Below are 27063 nucleotides of genomic sequence, written 5' to 3' on the forward strand. Positions count from 1 at the left end.
CGAAGGCGATTCAGGCCGACGAGTAGTCAGCGTCAAGCGCTTCGCCCGACACGTTCAGTACCGCCTCGTCGTCGGCTCGAGGACGATTCTTTTTCGTGTTCTTGCTTGTCGCGATCGCTTCAAGTTTCCGGCTGTTACACTTGAAAGAAATTTGGAGCACGCCGAGAGACCAATTCGTCACAGGTGAGTTTCAATCACATCTTTACAAATCACTTCTGAAATGTTTATAAAACTTTACGCCCGGTCTGACAATTCCTCTTCCATTATTGATAAGATTTGACGTTTTTGATGGAAAAGTCGAATAATGCTCTGTGATCGCGTTTAGGAGCAGTAGTTCCGTTACGTTAGATAGCTAGATTCCTTGTAAATGGAATGGAAAGAAGAATAAGAATAGTCTTATGCAATGTCGGTTATAACTTGTGCACGAAGTGGATGTTTCTTATGCAACATGTTGCGCGTACGCGGTGAATTATAATATATAATTCATGGATTGAAACAACATAAGAATAAATCTAGGTTTTGAGAAATTTCGGTAAGTAAAATTGAAGAATCGTGGAAAGGAATAACAGTATGAAAGATATGAATGTATACATTTTTTAGAAAAATAGAAGCAAGCAAACAATATCTTAAATGTAAAAATAATAATACATGTAACTAGTGCAGTCAGAATTGTATATAATTATAAAATAATCATTTTCATTGAAAAAGGGAGATAAAATTATATTAATTAATTATCAATTAAATATAAATAATTAATACTTAATAATTTTTTTATATTCATACATTAGTTATTTAACATTCTGACATAAACTTCTGCAATTTTGATTGAACAATTATACATTTTTGGTGTGCAAATAATATGTCGTATTAATTGCTATATATAATATTATAAAAAAATTAATAAAGATATATTATTTGTTACACGAAAGAGCAAAAAGCGTTTATGATGGAAAGCTGTTTAACTTGTTCTTGTTGTTTGAAGCTGGCATTCATTTCTGAGCGTGCTAATGATCAATCTCTTAATTATCCAGTGAGACAAAAGGAAAATCGCGGAAAACGAATCACTAGCGATCGCTGACGAAACATGGTATTGTTTTAGTTGGAACCACTAGACGATGGTTAATTGCGAATGTTCGTGTTGCGAGATCGTAATCGACCGCCTCGTTTCTTGGAAACGCAAACGGGAAGTTTCCTCTTAATTTACCTTCCGCTCTCGATTGGTGTTTTTCCCAAAAGAGGAGCGAAAATTGACGAACGAAGAGCGGCTTAAAACATCAGCGATGAGGAATTATGAATACCGCCTACTAAAAGGCATTGTTTATTATTTGTTACATGCCGATGTTTCTCGTAAAAATTGGAACAAAAATATCGAATTGTTTGTAGTGTACGACCTGCAAAAATTAAAGATTAAAAGTCGCGCAAAAAGTACATTTTGGACGTACAAATAAATAATAAAATTTTGCTTTGCTTTGTACCATTTTTCGAGTAACCATTGCAGACTCATAAAGAAATCAAGTTGATATTAAATGAAATTTTCACACTGAAAAGCCCCACGAATGATCCCAGAAAATGCTACACAGTTTTGTATAATAAACGCTTCTTTAAATGCACGCTTATGTAGAGTCGTGTGGGATGAAAAAACGTCGAATAAAACCGGGTATAAAAGCATATTTTTCTCTCTCATATAACCACTGCGTGAAAAGAACATAATTTTTCGTCTGAGCGCCGTGCTTTCCCTTAACACCAACGGGTATACAGGAATTAATGTGGTGGCATGCACGAGAGGACAATATTTTTTATGTATCTACACGGAGTGCAGTCTTCAACTAATGCAATCTCCGCGCTAATGCAATCCCTGCGATTTGACGGGCGTGCGAATGGAATTACGTGTCAAAATTCGTGTAAAGGAAACGTATTGTGTGAATTCTGTACCGTCTAATGTAAATCATGATAGTCGATAATGATTCTTCATAATATAGTGGATATTCTTTCCAATCTATTTCTCATTTTATCTATGGATTTAGTTTTATTTTTTATTATACAGATTTTGTTTTATGGTCTATCTAATAATACAGTTCGAATTATTGCACCGTACTGTTAATAATTTCTTTGAATTTTTAGCCAGTATTTATTAATAACGTGTGTGTCAAAAAATACATTTTTAATGTATCCCTCTTTCACATATCTTTTATATATAATATAAAATAAGATATTTTGTATAATGATACATTTATGAGAAACATAAAGTAATGGTTTCCTACTTGAACGTTTCCCCTAGCACTAATACTCCTTTGCGATACGTAATTAAACGGGCTTTTCCTGATGTACGCTATAAATTTCATCGAACTAATCAATCGCGATAAATTATCCCGGCCGCGATTGCAGTTTACGATTCTGTCCTTTATCCTCGGCCTGTGGGGGCGAAATTCTATTAAAACGTCTCTTGACCTCCTATCTTTTCATCTGTCGGCTTATCGGCGTGCCGCGTAATATGATGATCCCATTCTCGCAAGGGACGCGATATTATTTTTTTTTATCTCGGTTCATCGACATTGTTACGGAGGGCGATTATCACTGGCGACGCTATTCGATCGTCGTGTAGGAGAGCCATAACTCCACTGCTGCAGAAGAGACGGAACGAGCGTCGATCCGTGATCGATGAACTTCCGGTAACTCCGCGTTTATCTCGCGACAACCTATTATAGGAGAGCGCGGCCAAGAATGACGTATTTAATCGGATTAAAGTGAACCTCGCGACCGCCTACTTTTTTTTCCTCCGAAGCGAGTAATCGACTTCCAAGACCGATCTCACCCTCACCCCCTCGTTTATTGCGATGCAGCTTGCGTGCCCTTCCCCGACGCGCTCTTCTCCGTTTCTTCTCTTTCTCGAGGGAGCAGCCACTTCAATGGCGTATCAACTGCCATTTCTCGGCGAGTTATTAATGGACTCGATATTCCGATGGCAAAGTTCTAATGTCAATACGAAGCGATAAAAGGGATGCTGCGATTGAGTACCCTTCGTTAGCCAATAAGAATGTTTTTACTATACCCCGGAAATTAAGAAGCACGCGGTTGTGAGATGGGTTTATTAAATTACAGCATCTCTTCATCTATTTTCTTTGCCTCCGAGATCTTAATTTTTATCAGCTATTCCATCCTGTTCTTTATGTATACGTGTGTACATATATATTTTTTTTTTCATAAAATAGATGCTAATATGTTAACAATCTTGGAGCTACGAGCGATGAAAACTGAATATAATCTTGCTTGTGGAAAGTAACTAAATGACGAGATATTATTTAACATTGAATAATTGTTTTCTTCAAAATTTTAACTCCTGATCGATTTTTGTTCATGATAATGAGAAGTTACATGTTTCATGGATTATTGTGCAAACAGAATGGTTGTAATAATAGCTCGCTCTTACGACAGCGAAGAGAGTTGTAGGTACTTCGACCTACTGATCTATAGCCAGTTGACTTTACGAAATTATCTGAATTCTGTAAAGAGGGTTCTGCTTCGTAATGAAAGAGAGACAGTCGGACATATGCGACATTTGAAACAATAACTACAGATCCCTCTTGGAGAAAAATGCTCTTCGCATATTTAATAGAGGAGAATCCCCTATTATGAGATATGCTCCTAATATGAGATAATGGGGTTTCTGCTAAACTAGTGAGCATCATCTGTTAGTTTCACCATGAACTTATTACTCTTGGTGTAAAATGTATTTAGTGAAAAATTCATTGTTCGTTATTGCGTTTAACCTTTGCAAGAAAAGGTTTGTGAAATTGTGAACATGTTAAAGGAACTTGAGGTAAGTCTTTAAACCTTGTTTATTATATGATAAAGAAATGGTTGGCAATAAATTCAGTATGCAATGATAGAGTAGAATCGTAGTAACAGGAAAATACGCAATTTGTTGAATTGCTTAATTGTAGAGGTTAGATTTCATGATCGCGGAACCGCTAGGCGTGTGGCTCGTATAATGAGATATTCAGGGTACTCTTAATATGAGATAATTATTGCTCGAATATGAAGATTATGTAGTGTAATAAAAAGAAAGAAAATACTACTTAAGGTTAAAGAAAAGGTAATACGAATTTATATTGCGAATTTTTATAGAATCTGACCATGGAGGTTAGAGATACGAGGAAGCGTCGACAGTGGAATCGTGAAGATTTGGCGAACGCTGTGGCAGCAGTATTTTTATAAAACTATCTAATATAGTTTTTTAATTGCAATACTGATGTATTTTGCACTTTTAACACCGATTTCTCGAGGTATTTTATATTAGGAGCACATTTTCTTGATTCTGCGTAAAGCTCTTTTTGCAAATTTTTTTAATTTTCAAAAACAAATATTTAAATTAGATTTTTCATTTGACCAACCTAAAGCTTATTAAATTCTCTTCAAGATAACGTATTACATTTTTTAATTCTGCCCATAGATTTCCTTACATTCGGCAAAATCGATATGGTATCTCATAATCGGGGACTTTCCTCTACTATTGTGCGATTATCTTAGAAGCTATTCATTACGAGTCACATTTGGGGTTTATTTCATATGCTCAATTATTTCAATTACATGCTCAATTAATTTTAATGACGTTGTAGAGATTATAGAGATATACGTATAATTTTAATTACGATGAAGTCTATCGTAAAATTATTGCCGTTATTTCCAAGAATTTGGTTCTGAAAAATAATTTTTAGTGATATCGCGTCGCGCACAATGATAATAATTCTGTGTATGTGATCAATAGAACATTCTAGTATTAAAATACAAGGCTGCTGTAATTTGATTGCTGAACTGTTCTCTCAAAGAATTGAAAAGTCACAATTGTTTGCAAAATGGAAGATATATCTTATTCGCTTTCCGCTTCTTCTTGCGATCCTTTTGAGCGAGCAAAGCATCCAATGATCCTCGAAACAAAGCTTTTTCCGGATCTCCCATGATTTGCAGCGAAATGGACGGAGGCTTTGAAACTCGATGCTGTTGTTGGAGACATCTGGCATGTTTTCCCTTTTGTGATAACGGATTAAATTACGAAACCAACGCGTTTCGAATACTGCTAATACGAAGTACACGTGTAAAGCACTACACAACTGACGTAATATTTCCTAAAATTATCTTGAGCGAGCTAAATTTGTTATACAGTGATTTACTCCGTCGCTCCCAGCATAACATTGAGTTAAATTCTTTTGACATGACGTATCGATGTAAAGCGTCGACGTTCGGGTACGAAGGTTCGGAAAAGCGGAGTTAATGGAATATCCTTGAACTACCGCTGCGTCTACCTCGCAAAGTAAATTAACTTGGAACCCAATTCTGTTATAAAGATCTCTACGGTTTAGTGAAATGTGTACTCAGTGATCTAGTAAGTTTGATCTTATTATAAACTTGGTAATTTTAGTATGGGAGCAGAAAGGATCTTTATCCTCCCTATAAATAAATGAACCATAGCACATGTTATACAATATTCTGAAAAATAGCTCACCGGAAATAAAAGAAGTAATTTGGCTACGTTTTGTGGCTCTAATAAAGACTAACATATCACAAATTCAAAAAAGTTAAATTTTTAAATTTATCGAATGACTGGACATGTAACGAATATACATTGGACAAAGTTAATTAAAATAGTGTAAAAAGCGTTGAAAGCCATTTGTTTTTTGACACAAAAAGATAAATTCATTAAGGTTATATTTGCCAATGTGAAAAGGATATTGGTTTTCATTCCTCGTGGACAGTCAATGAATATCGTTTGAAGATTTTAATGATTCGTTTGCGATTGCGATCTGAAAATATTCATTGAGATAATACGCTCCTAAAAACGTCCTAAAGATTGTGAAACGGCATTCCGCCAACGGGACATTCTAAAGTTCCAAACTGAGTTCAACGGAAGGCCTTCCTGCCGCTTTTACTAGTACAACTTCCTTTATGGGATTCATTCAGAAATTTTCTCTCGGTTTTGCCCGAGGAAGACTGGCTTCTTCCCCAGAAATGGAAAAAAGGTATAAGCAGAGGACACTTCGTAATCTAATAAGCACAAACCGCAGTTTGTCGGGATAATTACCGGAATAAAAAGATTGCGCTTGAATAAACCTTACTTCTTAAGATTCTAATAATGTACCTGCAATGTATATCATTTGTTCTTGTATTATAATAATAATGTTAATATGGAGACTTATAGTCAGCCAATTCTTTATGTTCGTTGCGTGAATACGCAATATTAATTGTGGAAATATAAACATAATGTGAAATTTAAAGTTTTTGTTTTTTATATACTTATATATTACATTATATATTTTTATATAATGTATTTTTATGTATATCTAATTATACATCTCCTTTTGAAAATGGAGTATTTCTCTGTTTGAAAAAACCTCGATATTACAATTAATAATTTCGAGCTTTTTTAGTTCTTTCGTAATTTTAGGTATTCCCATTATCATGACTTAAACATGCTGCCTACGATCGTGAAGGTTAAATTAGCTTCTACATTTCTGATATAACTGTAACTCTTTTTCCTCCCATCAATTATGTTTTAATGCTTCCCTTAAAATTCTCTCCCCTTTCGGTACACTTTGCCAAGATCCCTTCTATCTGTACTTAAAGTTCCAGTATAATTTTCTGGATATAACATAATTATAAGAATTCTCGTAAATGTATCTCTCGTAAATATAATGCTATCCGAATGAAAGACGTTGATTACATGCAAGGACTCGAGCCTATTAACCAATTCTCTATTTTAAGTTTATTAATTAACAAAGATAGTCCTTTCCTCCTCAATAAATGGGTTCGTGTTTGTATATTATATTTTGTGCGACTTGAAAATATTATTTTACAGCTTTATTGCATCCTCATAAAACGTGTGTCATTTATGAAGCAATTTCACAATTTCAACAAGTAGAAAATTTTTCATTTACCTTCGCAAAAACGGGGATGAAATTTCGCTTCCAGGACATCAATTTGAGTTATTCGCATTTTTCGATTAATTCGCAGCTGTTATTAACAAATAATGAAATATCGGAACAAGAATCATAAATTTGATCAGATTTCCATCTGTCCGTGAAATTGAAAGAAGCTTCAGATAAGCCGCGTTTTTAAATCGATTATTAATATGGCGAACGTTATAAACGTATTTGAGAAACCATATTAGTTGGTGTACATCTGAAATTTTCAAAGAGGACGAATGTCGTTCCGTGAAAGTCGAGTCAATTATATCAAAGAACTATGATGTCGTATAATCTAAAAAATAAATCAGTGCTCCAGGGAGAAAACAGCAAGAAAGTACACGTGTTCCAATTTCCGTTTGTGCCGTTATCTCATATTACTCTGAAAAATATCCGTTTTATATCGTTAGATCTTGTAGCAGAAAATGCGTCGTCTCTTTTATAATCCCAAGAATTCTAATCTCTGTGCAACAATAAATTTCTGTGATACATACGAAAAAGTATGAAAAATATAAGAACGTTATTTATTCACGTTATTTATATTATTCATACGCAAGCGCAACGAATGTAGAGAAATACATTTGCCTTATGAAGTTTTCATGCACAACGTGGAATTATAACTAAGGTAATTAATATGCATAATGTAGCTCACGCCGTGTTCAACTATCGCAAGTTGTTAATTAAAGTTATATAAGTTGTTGTTATATGTAGAAATAACATAAATGAGAAAACGGGGTCTTTCTGTCGTCTCTTTGTGACCGATTACGCCAACTTTTATAGTGAGGACGACTCAAATATGAAAACATTCGAATTACTCGACTGTTGAGGCATATTGAAATTCCTATAATTCTGAGCATATAGGCGCTTACGGTCGCACGTACACATATACGGAATTTTTCAGCCTGATGTCGATTAATCGCACGAGAGTTTTCATAAAAGAGCATGTCACAGAATAAATTCTCTTATCATTAACACTGTCGTTATATGTACGTAATTATATTATACGTACGTATATTATTATTACATATGCATTATGCATTGTTGAATCCTATCTGTAATGACAAAATATGAGAACCAATGTGTAATAATCAAAATTGCAAATTATTATTTGAAAATTCATTTATTCTATTAAATGTTTCCTTTCACGCGCGAATATAACTTTTTTATAAAGTACAGTAAAATTTGAAAAGTGATGAAGTTTGCATTATTCGGAAATCCCTTTTTTCATTGCAATTTAATTTGTCGTCATTTAAAAAATTCATCGCGTCTTTTCGTCCTAAAGCATCACTGACTCTCGCATCGTTCCGGGAGACAATGTGACGTGTTAGTTTTCTGAAATTGTTTTGAGATAGATTGAGAGCACGTGCAATGGCACGGAGTGCAAAAATTATTCAACAACTGCCCCAGAGAACGACTAAGGGAGGGTGAGAGAAACACCAACTGTCAAAATGCGAGCTCCCTAGGGTAGACAAACCACCCTTCTGCAAATGGAAACACATCGGCACCGCCATTGTATAACAATGCTTTAGAGCCATTTTCAAAATAAAATCGCCTTTTGTCTGTTTTTCAATTTCGTTTTGTATGTTTAATTTAAATCATTTTTCTATTCTTTGCAATCCTTTTTTGTTTCAACATTATATTAGCGATAAGATATCGATGTATCAATAAAAGAAGAGGAAAATTCATTCATCGATAGACGTTTTAGACAGATATTTAAGTGTGTGTTTGGATGTTTAAGTATGTGTTTCTGAAATTACTTTCTATATAAATCTCGCGAAGTTTGATCAGGATTGTTAGGTAGCAGTGTGTGTCGCCGTCGTGCAAAACAAATCAATAAAAAAGTTTTTCATCCGCTTCGGTAAGTTGAGTGAAAGGCATTGATGCAGACGTTCCTTCGTATCTTTCGTAAAACGCCATCCACGCTCAAACGCTTTTAATTAAACGTGCGCTGCCACATGTACGTTTTACCGTGTTAGCCGTTTTGACTTAATAACGAATTCGCGCGTGAATTGTCCGATACGCATCTTCGCTTACTGCTCCAGAAGTCAGGGATGAACAATCACGAAATATCCGTCCGAGTTTCGATTTATTCGGAATTGGCTTTGATTCTTCAATGGCTTGAGTTATCACTCTGCTTTAGGGGACGAGATTGACGAAGAAATATTTTTAATCTAAATTTACTTTGACACTGTTAAATAATAGATCGACTCACAAATATATTCATACCTTTACGTATTGCTTTCCTTGTTTGCATTTTTATTTTCTTACAAACACATTTTCTCATGTTTGTAGTACATAATTCAAACTGGTGGAATTTCCTTCTTTATTATCCTTTTGCCACATTTTGCCACATAAATTTGTACTTCGACTGTACACGCTTTCAGAAATATGACAAGTGTGTTATACTCAATTTCTCGGCATCACTCGGTGTCGATATTTATATTCAATTTTCCATTTTCTCGTGGCAAATATATATGTTATATCTTTATTCATAAGACTTAATCAGTTGCGCCAGCACGCAACGGATATTTATTGCACGGATCTGGCGTTGTCACTGTTTGATGACGTCAGTTATAATTTCAATGCGTTCTAATAAAAAAACACCGTGCTGAGCGATAAAAGATTATCGCGATTACATTTTATTTTGCCGCTCAAAATAAAACCGCTCGGCAGATCCGAGTAGTCACGAAAACGTAATGTCAATTTAATGGCCGGCCTGTATAAGCAATCTTCTCGAGATTACCCCTCGTAATCGGATAATGAGAATGTCGACACCAACGCCTATACGTGCCTGTACTGAAAAGTGGTAAGCTGGACAGCAGAAATAGTAAAAAAAGATTTAAAAAAAAATACGGCGCACGTGTCGCCCGATAATTTCGTGCTCATAAATTTTCTAGGTGCACTTCGCCCTTTTTATTCCGTCGACGCCTAATTTGGGAGGGCAGCCCGTTCAAAGGAAAAACGCGGCAGAAACCAGCAATACTCGAGAGAAACACGGAACTGCTGCAGGAACTGCTTTATTTCTTTTTTTATGGATTCTGCGTTACCTTGCTAATATTGTATAACAAAAACTTGTCGGACGTGCGTTATAAAGAATAAAGAGTGAAATATTAATAATAATAATGATGATAATGATGAAATTATACATTATGCACAGAAATTATGTTTATTTTATTTATAATGATGCACTATGTTCTATGTGTGATTTTTCTCGCTAATAATTAAAGAAAAGTAAAAGACCAATATGGGTCTAGAAACTAAATATGTTCTTTCTGCCTTATTAAAGCAACATCTGGTTGCGTTTTAAGTGCGAACTGTTGCACGCTAAGCGCTTATTAAGTCGGCGTATTGCGTGAAAGAAATTCGCGAAGTGCGGGTGATTAATCGGCTGCCACCGGGCTTCCCGCACCCTCCTCGCGCTCGCACTGAGGTTTTCCCGATAAAAATGCAAACGTCGATAATGCGGTCGGCAAAAACACCGAGAAAAAGAAGGAAGCTGATGGTCGAATCGGAGAATGTCCAGCAACTCGCGAGAGAGGATGCCAGACTAAAGTGCCATCCATCCATCGAGTGGACCAATCCGCCACATTGCGCAATGCATTGTCACTTGTTAATCGTAGATAGAAAAAATGGGCTCCTGAAATTCCTCCGCTTGCCGGATCGAACTTTACTTTCCCATCTCATGCAACTGTTGCACATGTTTAATAAATAAAAAATATTTTGCGTATGAGACTATATAAATATTAATTTTAAAGATAGATACGTGTAGAAAAGCTTCTTTGCGTGTGAGTGTTGTATGAAGAGGGGTAGTTTTATCACCTTTCTTAGTACGTATATGACATAAATTACAACTCGCGCATTTATGTTATTTTTTTAATGATAAGTGAAAGAAAAGCAAGTACAAGAGAACACATGTTGCTCCGGTTCGCATAAACGCGGTGGAAGGAAAGTATCTTGATTTCATCGTACAAGAGAATAAAGGAAAAGTGCCCTTAGGTGCAGCGATACACACGATACACACACACATGTACAGATAGGCAGACACACACTAATCTACCACAGCCTCTTTTAAGAAAAGGATACCACATTGCTGAAAGCGTTCGGCTTTGCACGACGTAACAGCTGGGCGCGATAAACCTTGGTGGATTATGGCCGGTTGGGCTTGAAAGAAGCAGATTAGAGAGAATCCCGCGTGGCAAATAAGGTTTGCGCCACGTCGCGACGATTTTACCCTTACTGGCGAGTAAACGCGATTAGAGAACGTTAGAGAGTTACCGTTAGCGTTCCCGTGCAATTGCCAAGAGTTCCGCTCGCAGAAAAATTATATAAACGACTCGAAACTTTATTCTGAAGAATCAGACAATTATCAGAATTGAGAAATTTAATTCTCATTGAAAAACTTTTCGGAAAATTCTTCCTGTGATTTAATGGAGAAGTTTATATAGATCAATTTATGGAATCTCGCAATGAATCTTTAAAAGATGAAATAATTTGATTCGCCTTGTAAGAACAATCATTTGATGGTAGTATTAAATAACAATATCGAATAATTATATTTCTACATCCATATCCATTTATTTTTTAACAAACATTTATTTTGTGACGAATTGGTAAGCAAAACTACTCTTTTAACGTATAAGAATTTTAAAATTCTCTACCAAAGGCAGGGGAGCAACCAGAGAGGAATATAAAAAATTCCCTCAGGCATTGTACTGTCTTCGGCGTTTTGATAAACGCACGGCCACGTTTGATTCACGCGTGACTTGCCTGTCTGACACCTCATTTTCTCTCGCTAAGTATTTTTACCGTCCGTAATCGTTCTGCCCGAGTCGCTTTCTCGCAATCGATGCATGAAGCTGCTCATCCCGCGATGGTATATTTTCACGACCACCGGCGGGTCCCTCCGGCCAGGGGGATACGTTGGAAATTGCATCCACCTCGTGACATGCTCTCTTTTCATGCACGAACTTTCAGGCTCTCTTCTCGCTTTACTTTGAAACTCGTTCGGAGCTGCTAATTTTCTGCCCGTCGTCTCCTTTTTTCCGCCGCCTCGTTGTCATATGGAGCATAAGAGTTTCAATTTCGCGAGTATCCGTCAACATCTTTTAGAGTATCTACCATCTGTATTCATAAGTGTAGTATTACATTCGAAATGTAAATTTTTATCTAAGAAAGAAAATCTTTCTTAAAGAGTAAAACTCTTGAAAGTTGCGCTAAGAGTTATCTGCAGATTTAAAAGGTAAAGCCATGGTTGATATAATCATACAGAATAATACACGCTGTTCAATCTTTATTTTATATGTTTTCGTAACACTTCTTCGGATTTTTGTACAAGATTTGTAAAAGACGATTTCACGCAACATGAATAAAGTTATGAGATTTATGAAATCTTTAATGGTAGAAATACAAATGGTAGAAATATTTCGAACGAAGGTATGTGTACTTATTCTGCCTACTACATTCACATGAAGACTTTTTCTATTTCACGAGTCCAATAAATTGCTGCTTTTTAAAGTGATAGCCAAACGGAGCGTAGCCAATAAAATAACTTTAACTCGGGCATCTTCGACTCGAACTTGGTGTATTTTCGTTAACGGATCGTAAGTAATGAAGTTTGAATTAACATTGACGTGCGATACTTTCCTTGCATTTCCGGAAAGTAATATTATTTGGAAACGCATTAGCTAATTGTACTTGTCTTAAAGGCAGTCCCGCGGGGGCGTTTAACCGGCGCACTTTTATCGAACGTTCTCTAGAAGTTAATGTGATAGTTCGTATTGAGAGAAGAATGGCTCGAACGCAACAGGAAATCAACTCGAATACCGCTTACTAGTCTGCGCATAAAATTCTTGGAAACTCACACTTCCGACAGAAAGTGTGGACAATAGAGAAAAATCGAGCGCGAAGTAACTTGTACAGGAAAACTTGTACATAAACGTAGAAGCACAAAAATAAAACTGCCAGTGATTCTTGATCCCTCTTTTTTTCACACGTACACGTCATAAGAATTATATCAATTATTATGACACGCTAATAAATTTTATACATCGAAACACATTCTGAAGGACCTAGAATCTAGCGATACAAAGTGACGCAAAACGTTATGTAAGCGAACGTCATTGCGCAAGAGCACGTACAAGCGATTACCAGACTTTACATGTGATACGCAACGCTTGTACACTTCCACCGCTGGAGATATCGTATGGCTTATACGCGAACAAATAGATCGACTGATATACACACGTATCGTACGTAGAAAACGTTAATCCAATAATCATTAGCACGGGCGATAACGAAAATAAACGCAAAAATTAGCGATCTATGGAAGAGATGCAAAGCGAGTGTATGAGCAACTATATAATTAGGAGTAATCCCAAATGGGTTGAGTGTGTCGCTAAAAGAGAATATACGATCAGGATATACGATACCGAAGATAAGATCCACTGTGCGCCACTTACATCAATTATTATGAGCGATTAGAATGAGCGATGCAAGAACGTATTGTTACTGGGGAAGTTAAAGCAGTTTGCAATAATTTTTATTTTATATTATTAATATTTTAGATAGTTTAGATATTTATATCAGCACGTGGATGCATTCTGATTTGCAAGTTAGTTATTCTGGACGCCTCATTCTAGCTTGCGCGTCAATTTCAACTTTCGCGTCTCGAGTTTCACGTGTATTACACTGTCGTGAGTACTAAGCACGCTGTTATCGGATATTGTTATTTGGCATTGTTAGTTTCAATGGCTTTCTCGGTTGCTACCGTGTTTCCATATTGAACGATTGAACGGATGGAACTGCGCGAATAGTATCTCGGTAAACGACGGCTCACACCATTTTGAATTCTGAACTATTATTTGATGATCTGCATAGCAAATTCTACCTTTACTGTCAATTTCGCAATGCGATTCTGATTTCTGATTATGTAATATGCACGTCTTGTCTTTATATTTGATAGGAATCAGATAAAACTGATATAATGTATAAGAAAAGTTGTGATCCTACACATTATTGATTGTAAAATGTTCTTAAAAACTCTTCGATATTTAGACATTCAGACGAATTATTATCTCTTCTAATTTTATTGAATTGTTCATGCTGTTGTGCTTAATTACATAATTATGCTGATAACGAACAAACATGCACACAATGATCAATGCACACAAATTTCACGAAGGACGAGTAATTTAAAGAAGTATACATATTTATGTAACGGGAACAGCAAATAAAAGATATCGAATTACGTATTTTTATTTGATTTACTAATTATCAGGAATTGCGCGCGAGACAGTGAAGAGAAGGCAGTCAGTAATTTAATAAACCCTCTTGTGAAGATGAAGAGGGCCACTCGTGGCATTTTTCACGGGAGACATCGAGAAGCATGATTGTGCTCCTTGACATTTAACGGTAATATGACGTACAGAAAGTTGAAGTTCAATGCGCTATTCATTGTACTCTTCATGAAGAAGCTGCCATAGATCTTATTTAATTATTGCAGAACAATGCGTTGACAGTAGAACAACTAACAATCAAAAGAATATGTCACGTAACGAATAATAAATACAAGTGACAATATTCTTAAAAGTATTTGAGTTGAGTATCAAGATACAGATAAATGTGATGACACGTTCAACAAACAATTGATTATTAATTAAACCTAAGATTTTTACATGTGAGATCACCAAGATATTACTACGTATACAATAATTGAAGAGCTTTTCAATTTGCTTTCAATACAGAAAGTTGTAATTATCGACCTGCAATTACAAAGTTTCAGTGATCAAGAGAATGGACGGATATATTGAAATTTCGATAGATTGATATTACATTTCCTCTGGTCGTCTATGTTAATGGTCTTTTGTGGTAAAACATCGGTCACGTATGCAAAGTTCTGCTCTATAAAGAAAAAAAGAAAAAACCGCTAATAAAATCGATACATCGATCCTCAAACGCCCTTTCCCTCTTGTGAAAAAAGAGAGAACTTGACATGACTTTCTTCGCTCTTCATTCTGTACTCGAACAAAGTTTCCGAAGATTGGATTAACTAACTCAGGATCCGTGGTGAATGTTTTTTAAGATCGCTTCAGTTAAATATTTACTGGCTTTTTACGTGTATTGCGTTTTAATCTCATGCACAACGTAAAATTAGATATTTATAGGATATACAAAATTCTCAAAATTGTATTTTTCCTTTTTCGTTTATGATTCCTTGATCAATCAAAACTACATTTTCCTAGCTCGGAAAATTGAGTAAACATGTTCTTTCACAACTTTTATTAGCTCGTTTTTATTTAAATGGTGCATGGATAAGTGATGAATTCAAAGTAATAAAAAATGCTTAAAGATTCCGAAAGTGCTCGATATTTAAGATACTCCTGAAGTAGCTTTATTCGCAATGTCCTTTTTCATTTTTCGAGAGAGTTTGAAGCCAGGGATCGCGGAATCCAATCAACTGGACATTAGGTCGAATACTCATCAGCGCAATCAGCGAAATTGATCCGCCTCGAATTACAGACAGAGCAAGTCTGCACTTCGGCGATCAAGTAGGATCTCGATCGAGATGAATAAGATGCGCCGGCGATCGAAGGAGAGACTTTGAGGGGCAAATTGGAAGTACGGCCGTCACGAAACCGCGGCTTTAGCTCGAAACGACGGAGCAACCTCTGGTCCATTAAATTTTCCTGTTAGCAACCCGCGCTACATAGGATATGCGTGGCTCATGCTGTCGACGACGGGGACATAATTACAGGCCACGAGCTGAGAAATGCGTTGAATGCCACACCTAGTCACCGTTAAGCTCTCTGTCGTGTCGCGTTCTGTCCCCTTCTTCGACGGCCATCACGAAAGCCCTGTTCCTCTACCTCTCTTTTTTGCTGTTTTACTCTCTATCTCGCATTTGTGACACACGTCACTCTAGCGCGCAATACACAATGTCGGAAAAGCCGTGCAATGCGTACTTACAGCACGAAGTTGACGGTGGCGACCACGAGAGAAAATCAATAGAGCCTTTTAACCCTCTTCTGTGAGAGCCTTCATGCAAGAAAGAAAAAACCGCTGCAGACAGATGATCGAGACTAAGCCTTGTTGTTTATTATTTATCGGTTAATTGTTCGGATTTTTTTAATGGAAGGGATGTTTTTGCTCTCACGTATAAGACAAAATTCATACTTTTTGAATTTTTCGTGCCAAAGATAAAGAGATTGTGAATTTGTTTTTCTCATTTATTTGATAAAGTGCAATATTATGTGGTTAATAAGTGTTGCAATGATATTACAATTTCTTGTAAAATAGTATTCACTGATGACTACAGCGTCAGAAGAGATTAACAATAACAGTCTGTTATTAACAATAACAGACCTGCAATAATTCAACACGATATTACTTCCTGTTAAATGCTAGAGATTACATCAACGCAAACAGGGATTATTTGGGGAAAGCGTTTCCATTTTCCGTTCGTTGATAATAGCGATCAAGTGTACTGTACGTTTCCGCATTGAGAACGAGAACGTGCCAATAAAAGGGTAATTTAAGCGAAGTAACATGCTGCTAACTTGATAGGCAGAGCCGCTGTACTAATCGACGTCAGAAAACTATAGCGAGGAAGCGAGGAAGCGAGGGTGTGGTGTTGATTGAACATTATCGCTGATTAATCGGTGGCGTTCAGGAATACATATATGAAGCAGATACCACAGAAAAAAATTATGCGATGTGTATAGTTATTTATGTGGATTATATTAAAAATATAATTATTTCTCGTATAAAAATGAGAAAAAATTTTAACACTTCAAAAATCAACTTTCTGTTAAAATACTTATTATAGAAGCACTTATATGTTAACAACAATATAGTATTTTTCTAGTATTTTATTAAGATTAATCTTAATAAGGTTTAATTTAAGCCATAGCTATAAGATCAGTAATCGTGAGTTAAAATATCCAATCTGCTGTGTGACTGAATAACGGTCAAGAGCTAATTGTAAGATGTTCGCGTCTCTTGAAACTCTTGACGCAGAAAGGTGCAGATTTATACTCTTAATCTTGGAACAATATTTATGCGATGTACGAGAAAGCACCGCACTTGGTACTTTAACACAACAATATTTTATAATTTTCGCAGTATTTATGTTATCAAACGAGAATATCGTAGTAACTGCATCGCGACAATTGGATTGTGCAATTTATTTTTAATCGGCGAGAAAGTTTTTGTCTCTTTCCTGTGGCAAACGTAAGCTGCCAGAAACGATCTCGCGACTGTTTATGACGGCCGCTAATCTAGATTAAATTGTCGAGGCGCAATTATAAGATCTCTCTCGGTGAGCAAGTTGCTTCCTGCGCGAGATTGTCGTGAAATTTCAGATTATTCGCGCGAGACATTTTCATTAACGCCGCTGTGATTACTCGTAATCGCAGTTTTTGTTCCATATATTATACACTACACGCCTATATTTTTTATGGACGAAGTTTTCCTGTATGATTCATTAATCTAGCGGATAATATGCGCCCACGTTTCTATCACGGCTCTCAAGAGTCAATGAAAAGGAACAAATTCAGGTATAAGATTCTAATAAAAGGAAAAGGTGAGCTTCCATCAAAGACCCCGCTTCAGGAAAATCACACCTGACAACGACAGCGACATTCGACCTTCCTCCTTCCCGTGTAGTATGAGTGAAAAAGTAACGTTCACGCTCGATTTGTCCGAGATCCTCTCGAAGAACCCACTCACAAAAATCAACCTGCACGATCGTCTCTGTCCATTTTCTCCGAGATATAAAGCAGAACATTGTTTTACCAGCGAATCGCTGGATGGAATGGGACACTTTTTCCTCCGCTTGATCCACGAGCTCACATTCAAGGGGACTGCAGAGCCCGCCTCTTCCAACGTTCTTATGCCATCCCAACAAAGCATCTAGATATAATCCTATTGCACAAAATCTCGATTCCACACAAAATGTTCCTTTCCTCTTTTCAACTTTTAGTTTTAGTTCCAACGTTGCACCGTGTCTTTATGAGCTGTGTTTCTCGTGGATAAAATGTTATCAATCTGTAGCGCGATAAAGTTTTCAATACGTTAAAATCTGAATCTTTTAATGAAATTCATTAAACAGATGACAAAAGAAGCTTCATTTTGTTTCAAAGAAGCATAACTATTAAATAAAGTTGCTATTAAATCAAATACAAAATATCATATCAAGATAATTTGACATTTTATTTCAAGGAGATTCTAACGTCGCAGAACATGCACATCCAACGACTGTTGGTTCGTTTGTTATTCTGCTTGCATGCAAATAAGTAATCAAGCTGATTGATCGCTTTTGCGATCGATATTTACTCGGTAAATACAGAAGAGCCGGATCTTTCGTTCGATGAGACAAAGATCGTAAGGGGATATTTATGTTCACCAGGTTGAGTGTCACACGTGCGACTATGTGCGACAGTATCAGCATTGGTGAACTCGTGCGTGGCGTCAATTTCTTGATTTCTACTGAATTGCGAGGAGAAAATGCCACGCGCTGTGTTCGCAAAAATCACCCGTCATTGGCCACGCGTGAAATTTGTCAAGGTTTCAATTTGGAAAATTGTCCCCCGCCCATACCGTTTTTATCAAGCTCAACAGGATGATGGGTATATAAAAGATTATAGATATTATCTTATTGTATTTTACTTTGCACTCTTAATTGATATTGCTTGCACCACAAAGGAAACTTGTCTCGATATTATTCTTGTGTTACATTAATTACATTAATGTCTTGTTGAAGATTCAAATATCTTAATATTTTTATAATATTTTCTTTTTCTCCCTTTCGTGCGTTTGGAGTTTTTAAAAAATTCGCAAAGGATCGAGTTTCCTGTTAACCAACGTGCCGGAAGAACGTTTCATAACAGCCCGGAAATTTTGATGTATATACGCCTGGTCCAACCCGTATATAATAATCTCAGCTGGCCAGACGGTATGAAAAGATTGAGCTGCACCGTTCCACGTGTATTATGAAGTGGGATTGCTATTTCGTTTCCTGACGGTTGCGTAAAACCGCTTCTAAAACCGAACCGTTCGCTCGCATCGCCGGTCGACAAACGTGAATGCCGCTACCGGTCTGCACGTTTCATACTTGTCCAACTCTCTCTCGTGTCTCGGCGGCAGCCTGCTCGTCCGATAAGCATTCCGACGTGGCTTTAAAATTAATGGCTTTCAGCCACGAAGCTTGACAGCACCCGCTATTGACATCGCGCGCCCGCAAACGAACGCGAAGTTGCACGAGTCTCGCGTGCGCGCGAAAATAATTAAACTCGAAAACGAATTGCACGCCCGGTCGATCGATATCTTCCGTTAAACCTTGCGTTTTCAGATTTACTGTCCCTCCCCCGCTCCTCTCCATCCAATTTGGGCAATCTAAATCGAGCTGCACGATAATCTTACAGACTTTTTCTCTTTGCTTTTTTTTTCTTTTTTAACGATGGTGTGAACAGATGGTATTAGCATCTCTTTTCCGTTTTAAAGCATTCTTTCTTTGCTGGTGGTATTTTTCGAGGGAATCCTGCGATACGTCTCGGAATTACGTGCCCGAGACCCGTCGAGCATTCTTTTAATCATAGATGAAAGAGGAAATTGAAGAAAGACGTTCGACGGCAGCAATATTTTGAATTATTTAGATTTGAGAAGTAACGTTTTGTTCATACATCAAATATAAACTACGTTAAGTAATCTTTTGTTATATTTAAGTCATAACGTTGTAAATATTTTATATCCTTGTTTATTTCTTTATAAGAATTTGATGCAGAATTTAATTTTCAAGACATTTGCTTTTCAAATGAACTTCAATTTTCAGCAAGTTGTGACGGAAAGACGCTCTGTACAAGTCCTGAATATGTAAATTGCGCAAATTGAGTTCCGTAAATTATTTACCCGATCGCGAGAAATGGCGACGATAACTCGGCTTAACGAGGCGTTTGCTCCTTAACATTACAAGAAGCGAAACGCGAACTATCGATATGCGCGAGCTTTCAGCGCGACTAATAGCTCAAACCACTTGTTGAGAGCAAATGCACCCGAAATTCCCCTATTTCAATGAGATCTTTGCTCCAAGTGAACGTGACTTCATCTTTCCCAATTTCAAGCAGAAAATCACATATCGAGCGAGTGGTTTCGATCGATAACTGGTCATGCAATAGAAGCTAATTGATTGACATGATGTCTGATAAGAAAGAGGATTTCTTGCTACTTAAAATTTTATATGTAATATACAAAATCAATTTCGAACTACCCTTCGAACGTCACTTGCTTATTGTTCATGAAGCAGAAACAATTGATTGATTGGTCGATCTTGCGACATAACTGCAATGAGATAATTTTGTTCTCCAATCAATAATTCACGATCTGATACGTTCGTTTTGCAGCATCCTGTAGACAATTTCCTGTCGATGTCTACCAAGGAGACAATTAATGGTGCGAACCAGTTTGTGGAACTTCTAGGAGTGCGTCTGGCCACCGAGAATTCATCACCGCGTAATTTCGTCCTGGCTCACAGATATATTGTATTACGGCATCTACATTTCGGTGTCTATGTATTCCTGAAGATACTTGTGATATCTACATAGCGTTCAACAATATTACGTTTGGAGCCTTTTGTGATATTAATATCTTGTTAGTATGAAATAATTTATAACATTGTTTTTGATATTGCGATGTTGATCGAGTCGCAAATATTTCTGAAAGATTTTAATTATTTCAAAATATTCAAATATAGAAAGTATTCTATCTAATTGATATGCATGTCTGTGCATTATTGATCGTGATTTAATGTGTGGAGAAATTTTTCATGTTAAGAAAAGAGGATTAGAATGCATTTGGAAAGAAAGAAACCAGAGTCGTTCGGAGCGTTGCGATCGGAGCAAATCGAAGTGTTGAAGGCAACAATTGCAGATTGTCGCGATGATAATTTGCAAATTGTGATCGGAAAACGATTCGATAGTTACCGCCCGTAGTAACTACCTTGCACGCATGGTGGTTTTGCACGCGCAATGTAATTTACATAACTGCGTTTTCACTCGAGGATTCTAGGACACAGTCGTGAAGCTCAGAGTTGGCAAATATACAGGCTGGATGTACGCAAATCTCTTCTTTCTGCTTCACATAGAGAGATTAAATACAAAAGTTATCAATAACAGAGAGAAAGAGAGAGCTTTCATAATATCCTGCGGTAGTATAGCAAATATCAGAATGACGTATTTAAAAATTAATATGAAAATGGAGAAATATAAGCAGATATAAGGAATAAAGAGGAAAAGTGAGCAGTAATGAGCAAAAAACGGTCGGGATCACAAAATTAAAAAAAAAGACTTTAAAAAGAAAATAACTTTACCCTGAAGTACCGCGAACACAGAGATCTGCGTACTTGAAAATAAAATACCCTACCCTAAGAAGAGTGCACAGCGTCTGTCGCCGCATATGCGACCTTTTATGACGCAATAAATAATGAGGCAACTGTCGTACGCGTTCCTTCTCTACGACCGTGCGGCAAGATGAAACAGTCTGATAGCCCATCCGCTGTGGACAGAAATAGACGACGGATACGGCGACAATCTCGTGAGATATTTTATGGAGACAGATATTATACCCTTGCACCTTTCATAGTGTTGTAAATGTTGCACGCGGTATTCTCAAATTACAGAGAGATAGGCTTCTTGCACCCTCGCCTGTACTCTCTTTCTCTCTCTCTCTCTGTCTCTCTTTCTCCCTCACTTCATTTATAATTAATCGCTAATGCGATTCATTCTCTCTTTGTTGTTTAGCGCATCCATATGATAGAGTGATGGAGGTTCGATACTACTGTTACTTTTTTTTAACGTGTACTTCTTTTAACATGTGCTTTTTTGTTTTTCAAGGTTTATTTTATTTTTGCTGTAATGAATGCAATCAACGCAAGTCAAACGAACTGTAAAATTGCGAACCTTATAAGTTATATTTCTTGCACTTCTGCGGGAAATGCGTCTGGGTTTTAACAATTGGACCGCGGAGAATATTTATCGAGCGTTTAAGAAGTCTTCACGGTCGAGAGATCCACTCGACCCTTTATATAAGATTTTGCCTAACACTCGTTTTTTCGATGACTCGAGCACTGGCCAGCTGCTAAACCCTCTTCGAGAAGCGCTGTCGAAGCATAACAAGGGTGCCGTGAGAAAGGACAAATTTTTTAAGTATTCATAGCGCACATTTACATCAGAACGTGTATTATTCATAAACATTAGAATGCCTAAGAGTTTGGATCTTTTGGAATTGATTTAAATAATTTGGATCTAAAACTTATTAGCGCGTATACATTAATTATTTATAAAACGGTTACTATTACTTTGTCAAATAGAGAAAAATTTTGTCAAATGGAGAAAATGGAAGTAATTAATAGTAAAAGTAATAATAAAAATAATTAATAATTACTAAAAGCAAGACAAACAAAGTATTCGAAATTCGAATTAATATAATTATTAAAAGTTTTTAATTTTAATAAAAATTTTTCAAGTATTCAACAATTATTGGAATAATGATCATTAATCATTCTATACCATTATTAATCAAATTATTAACTTGAAACTTTGTTTCTTCTTTCGCAGTGTGGTATCGAACTAACTCACATTAAATTATCTCCACATAAACGAAATCGCTATCAGGGAAGAGCTTTTGAAAAGTTTTCTTATTCCGAAGCTTGACCTCGCGTTTTCTCAAGTCTCATTGTACGGCGTGCAAGTTCGCTCTTTCGCGATTAAAGCTTTGACAAGGCGCCGCCCGAATGATGCCCGGACTTGGAAAATCGGCCGCCAAAGTTCCACTGTCGGAGCATCGAGAGCAGAATCTCATTTATGCCCGTGGGGAGGCCTCGTCGAGGATTCCTGACCCGGTTTCGCCGTATCCATATCTTTGGATCAACGCTACAGGGCACGCGCGCATCTTCGCTCTTTCTCTCAGCGGTGTGAATCCACCATCGCGTGGAGATTAGGCCTGAGAATATCAGGTCTGAAAATATCAGGCCTCGAGAACTCGCAAACAAGCTCACGGCCGCTTTTGGCAAATCCGCGCTGCGTGATTCCGTGCCGTGAACACCCCCGGTGGGGTGGACTGGAGGTGGTCGTCGTCGCTTTTCGATCTGCTCTTCCCCTCGCCAATCCAAGATCAACTCAAACATTTCAGGAACGTAATAAGGCCGTGACGAGGCACCTCACGAACACCCCGACGTAGGACCGGCCTGTTCGCCCTTCTTAATCATCCGAAACGCTGGGAAACAGCCTCCCAACATTCCATCAAAAACACCCATTTGCGTTCCCCGATCCACAAATGAAGCATCGTTGCGAAGTTGCGAAGAATCAATTTGTAAGATAATAAAATATTTTATTCCAATAATTTAAACTGATCAATTGTTAAATAGAAAGCTGGTTATACCACAAATATCGTAATGTCATACGTAATATATTCAGTAATGTCATATGTAATATATTCAATAGTTATGTATATTAGGATATCATTAAATAACAAGTGAATTACAGTTTAATCAGTTGCAAAGCTGAATTAACTGCAAATGTATTATTTTAAGAACTGTAACAATTTTGAAAAAAATAAGTTTATAATTCAACATTAAATATAATTGATATTTATTAAAACCATGGAAAAAGTATGTTTTGATTAAACAATAGGATTTTGTTATATAACTGCTTTTCAGTAGCTTTATTCGTGAAAAGCCTTTTATTCATAATCGTTTGTAATCTGAAAGTTAATGATACCTCGATATTTCAATGGGAGGAGGAATAAAAGGAGCTGAATTAATCAAAAAACCAATAGTTAAAATGGAAGTCAGGGGTTCTGGGACGCACCTTATATTTTACTTAGAGTGTCTCTACCCGTTTTAATTAGAGTGACACAAAATAATATCACAGCGTAGTCGCGAAAATAACGCGGAAAATTGATTAACAGCCCCCGTTTGTCATTTTAAGAATGTGCTTAGAACGAAAGAAAATATGAGAGCGTCAGAGATATGAACGGAATCATATTCTTCTGAAAGAATCTCCGAGTGGTGCCGAAAGCGTGACAGAAAGAATTTGTTTGAGGAAACCTTATATTAAAGACGAAATGGTTAAGAAAAGAGTCGGAATATTTTATACTTGTTAATAGAACATTTAATTTTTTTGCGAAAATTGAAAAGTTTATTTTAACTTACTTAAATTCTACAATATTAAAAAAATCATTTTTGAAAAATGTAAATGTGAAGATGAGCTCTTTGATTGAAAGCTGCAGAGTTGTCTAGCATCAATCGGAAGCAACAAATTTCGCGATTTGATGCCCCGTATGTAAAAATACAACAACGAGAGAAAATCGCGAAATGCAATACAAGATACTCGAAGCTGTCTTGCGGCTTGGTGCGATTGCGGCTTGCGACTCATCTTCGTTGTACCACTTAATGGATCAATTTGCGAGTCAGTTTGCCGAAGAAAGACAATCGGGAGGAACATCGCGCTCCGGTAACCACCCCATTCTGCGTTACCGTAGCTTCACCGCGAATCTTGTAAATTCTAACGGTCCCACGAACGGTCTCAATCTCGCTCGTTGTGCCATCACGAATAACGTGCGGTGCGGATTAACAAGGCACGAGATTCGTCTCTCATGGAGATTCGCGAAACGTAATAAACTCGCAACGAAGCATTGACGACGAAATTGCACGTTTCCTCAGAAAAGCAAGAAAGAGAGAGAGCCGAATCATTAAGGGGGGAGCCTGCTTTAGAACGTTGAAAATAAGGTATAATTTTACGAATTTTTTTGGAGAAACTATACAGCGGATCATTATAAAACTTTGATGCATTTATTAGTACATGTTTAAAGATAAAAAATTATTTTTTTATTTGAATATATCGCCTGTAGAGGTCGTTCTGGAGGCATCTTAGTGCAGTCGGCATTGTAAATTGGTGAGCATTCTCCTGCCTCCAAATTTCATCCAAACTGAAAAATTACAATATTTTCTTGTTATTTATGAATTCCCATCGTCGATGAACCTTTAATATTCATAAAAACATTAAGTTAAACAATTATTTTTGCATGAAAAAGTTCAAAAACTTTGCCTAAAAATCGTACTTTTGTGTTCTAAGCTCCACCATTTTGGCACTTTTCAACTTTTTTCTTCTCTCTTTGGTTCATCGACGATGGGAATTCATAAATAACGAGAACATATTTCAATTTTTCAGTTTAGACGAAATTTGGAGGCAGGAGAATGTTCACCAATTTGCAATGCCGGCGACGCGGCTGCACTAAGATTTCTCCAAGACGACCTCTACAAGCGATATATTCAAATCAAAAAATAATTTTTTTTATCTTTAAACATGTACTAATAAATGCATAAAAGTTTTATAATGATCCGCTGTATAGTTTCTCCAAAAACAATTCGTAAAATATACCTTATTTTCAGCGTTCTAGAGCAGGCTCCCCCCTTAAAGCGGATCTATTTTTCGCGTGTATCATGCATTCATGTCGACCACGTGCAACGCGAAATGTGCACGAGCTTGATGACCGTCCGTTTTTCTCTCACGTGATCTCATTTGGCGTGTCAGTCGTTAATCATTGCACTCGAGCGCCAAGAAGGACGTTTAAAAGCTGTCGAGTAAGCTCGATCTTGCACCGGAGGTGTAATATTGCATGGCAGGTAGTTACATTTAACAGAGAAATAATGCGGAAAATTTCAAACTCGATAGTATTCACGGTACACCGGTTCATAAAACGCATTTTCAACACGCCATTAATCGTCGACGGTTCTTTACAAATAGTTTTTTATGCCAAACGATATTTTACGCTCGAAATATTACGCACAAAATGATATACATGTGCATAGAGATCCGCACATTTTTCATGATGGAATCGTGTTCATCAGGCAGTCTCTTTCAGCACGGTCTCCTAATTCGACGCGGAACGCCGCTTCAACGAACTCGTGGCTGATACGAGCTCGAAAAACGCGGTGAAAAGAAAATAGCAAGATCGTGACAATAGCTGTGTCGTTCGCGAGATACTTCCTATCAGTCGTAATTTCCGCCGTGGCGTCGAAGCGGCGAAAGGAAACGAAAATGTTCCTTTCCGCCTGGAAAAGGGAAAAAGAAAGAAAACGTGTGTACTGATTTTCCGTCTGCGGAAACGCGGAGGGATCACGCGTGCACGTTCGCGATTTCCAGCATCCCCGAACGTTTCCGGTATTCCTTGTGCCAATTACCGAACCGTTTTGCTCGTACATGTGACGAAAGACCGAAATAGTACCATGCGCTGCGAGCGAAGCGATAGTGTAATCTCGTTCGAACCGGGTTACTTTAGCGACATAGTAAAGGGTCGCCATATACATTCGCGGGGCATTAAACAAAGGAGGAAACGAAACTGGAATTGCAGGCAGAATTGTATCGTGTCAGCCAGCCATGCACGGGCAAAGCGCGGCGGCATATCCGCGAGAATTACGATTGAGGGATTGTTTATTGGTAATTGAATTTGGTACGATGGATCTATAAATCTATAATAGAAGAGTGGACCAATATGTTTTATAATATAGTACTAATATATATTGAAGTTGAATCGAATAAATCGTTAAAAAAATTAACTTGGGAGAAATATTTGTAATTATTATAAATCTTGTTGATATATTTCGATTTTTATGTCGAATCCGGAAATTACCATATCCAATGTATTTTAATAAGAAATTCCTCACAACACATGTGGCATTTATGACTAAATATCGTGCGAAGAAACGTGATTTTAGAGTATCACGAGATTATCTCTCGTCACATAACTGTCACTGATCGTTTCAAAAGAGATGTCTTATGTACGTGATGATCGTCAATCACATTCGCTCTCTGTCGCGTTGCGGGTAAATCATTAGCGGCGGCTGCAGGATTAATGTAACCGACGACGACCACCCCCGAAAATGACGCGTCTCCCGATCAATAACGGTCTCGTATCAGCATTTTTCCGGGGAACCATTATGTCAGATAGAAAACATGGGGTAGTGAGAGGTGTGAATTTCATTTAGTCGCTATATTTTCGGGCGAAAAGGCATTGCGCGTGTCGCTATATCGTCCACCCACGAGACATTGACACGGTT

At 37.1% G+C, this 27063-nt stretch overlaps 1 protein-coding gene across 1 annotated transcript in view; it reads left to right on the plus strand.

Moving 5' to 3' along the window:
- The window catches only part of LOC105286700 (GTP-binding protein Di-Ras2), a 67673-nt gene continuing 40610 nt past the window's right edge, over positions 1–27063 (plus strand). Inside the window, exon 1 of the mRNA XM_011351836.3 lies at positions 1–183. The gene's annotated coding sequence lies outside the window, so the exon portion shown is untranslated. The remainder of the gene's footprint in view (positions 184–27063) is intronic.

The sequence above is a fragment of the Ooceraea biroi genome, chromosome 14 (assembly GCF_003672135.1).
Source record: "Ooceraea biroi isolate clonal line C1 chromosome 14, Obir_v5.4, whole genome shotgun sequence".
NCBI lineage: Eukaryota > Metazoa > Arthropoda > Insecta > Hymenoptera > Formicidae > Ooceraea > Ooceraea biroi.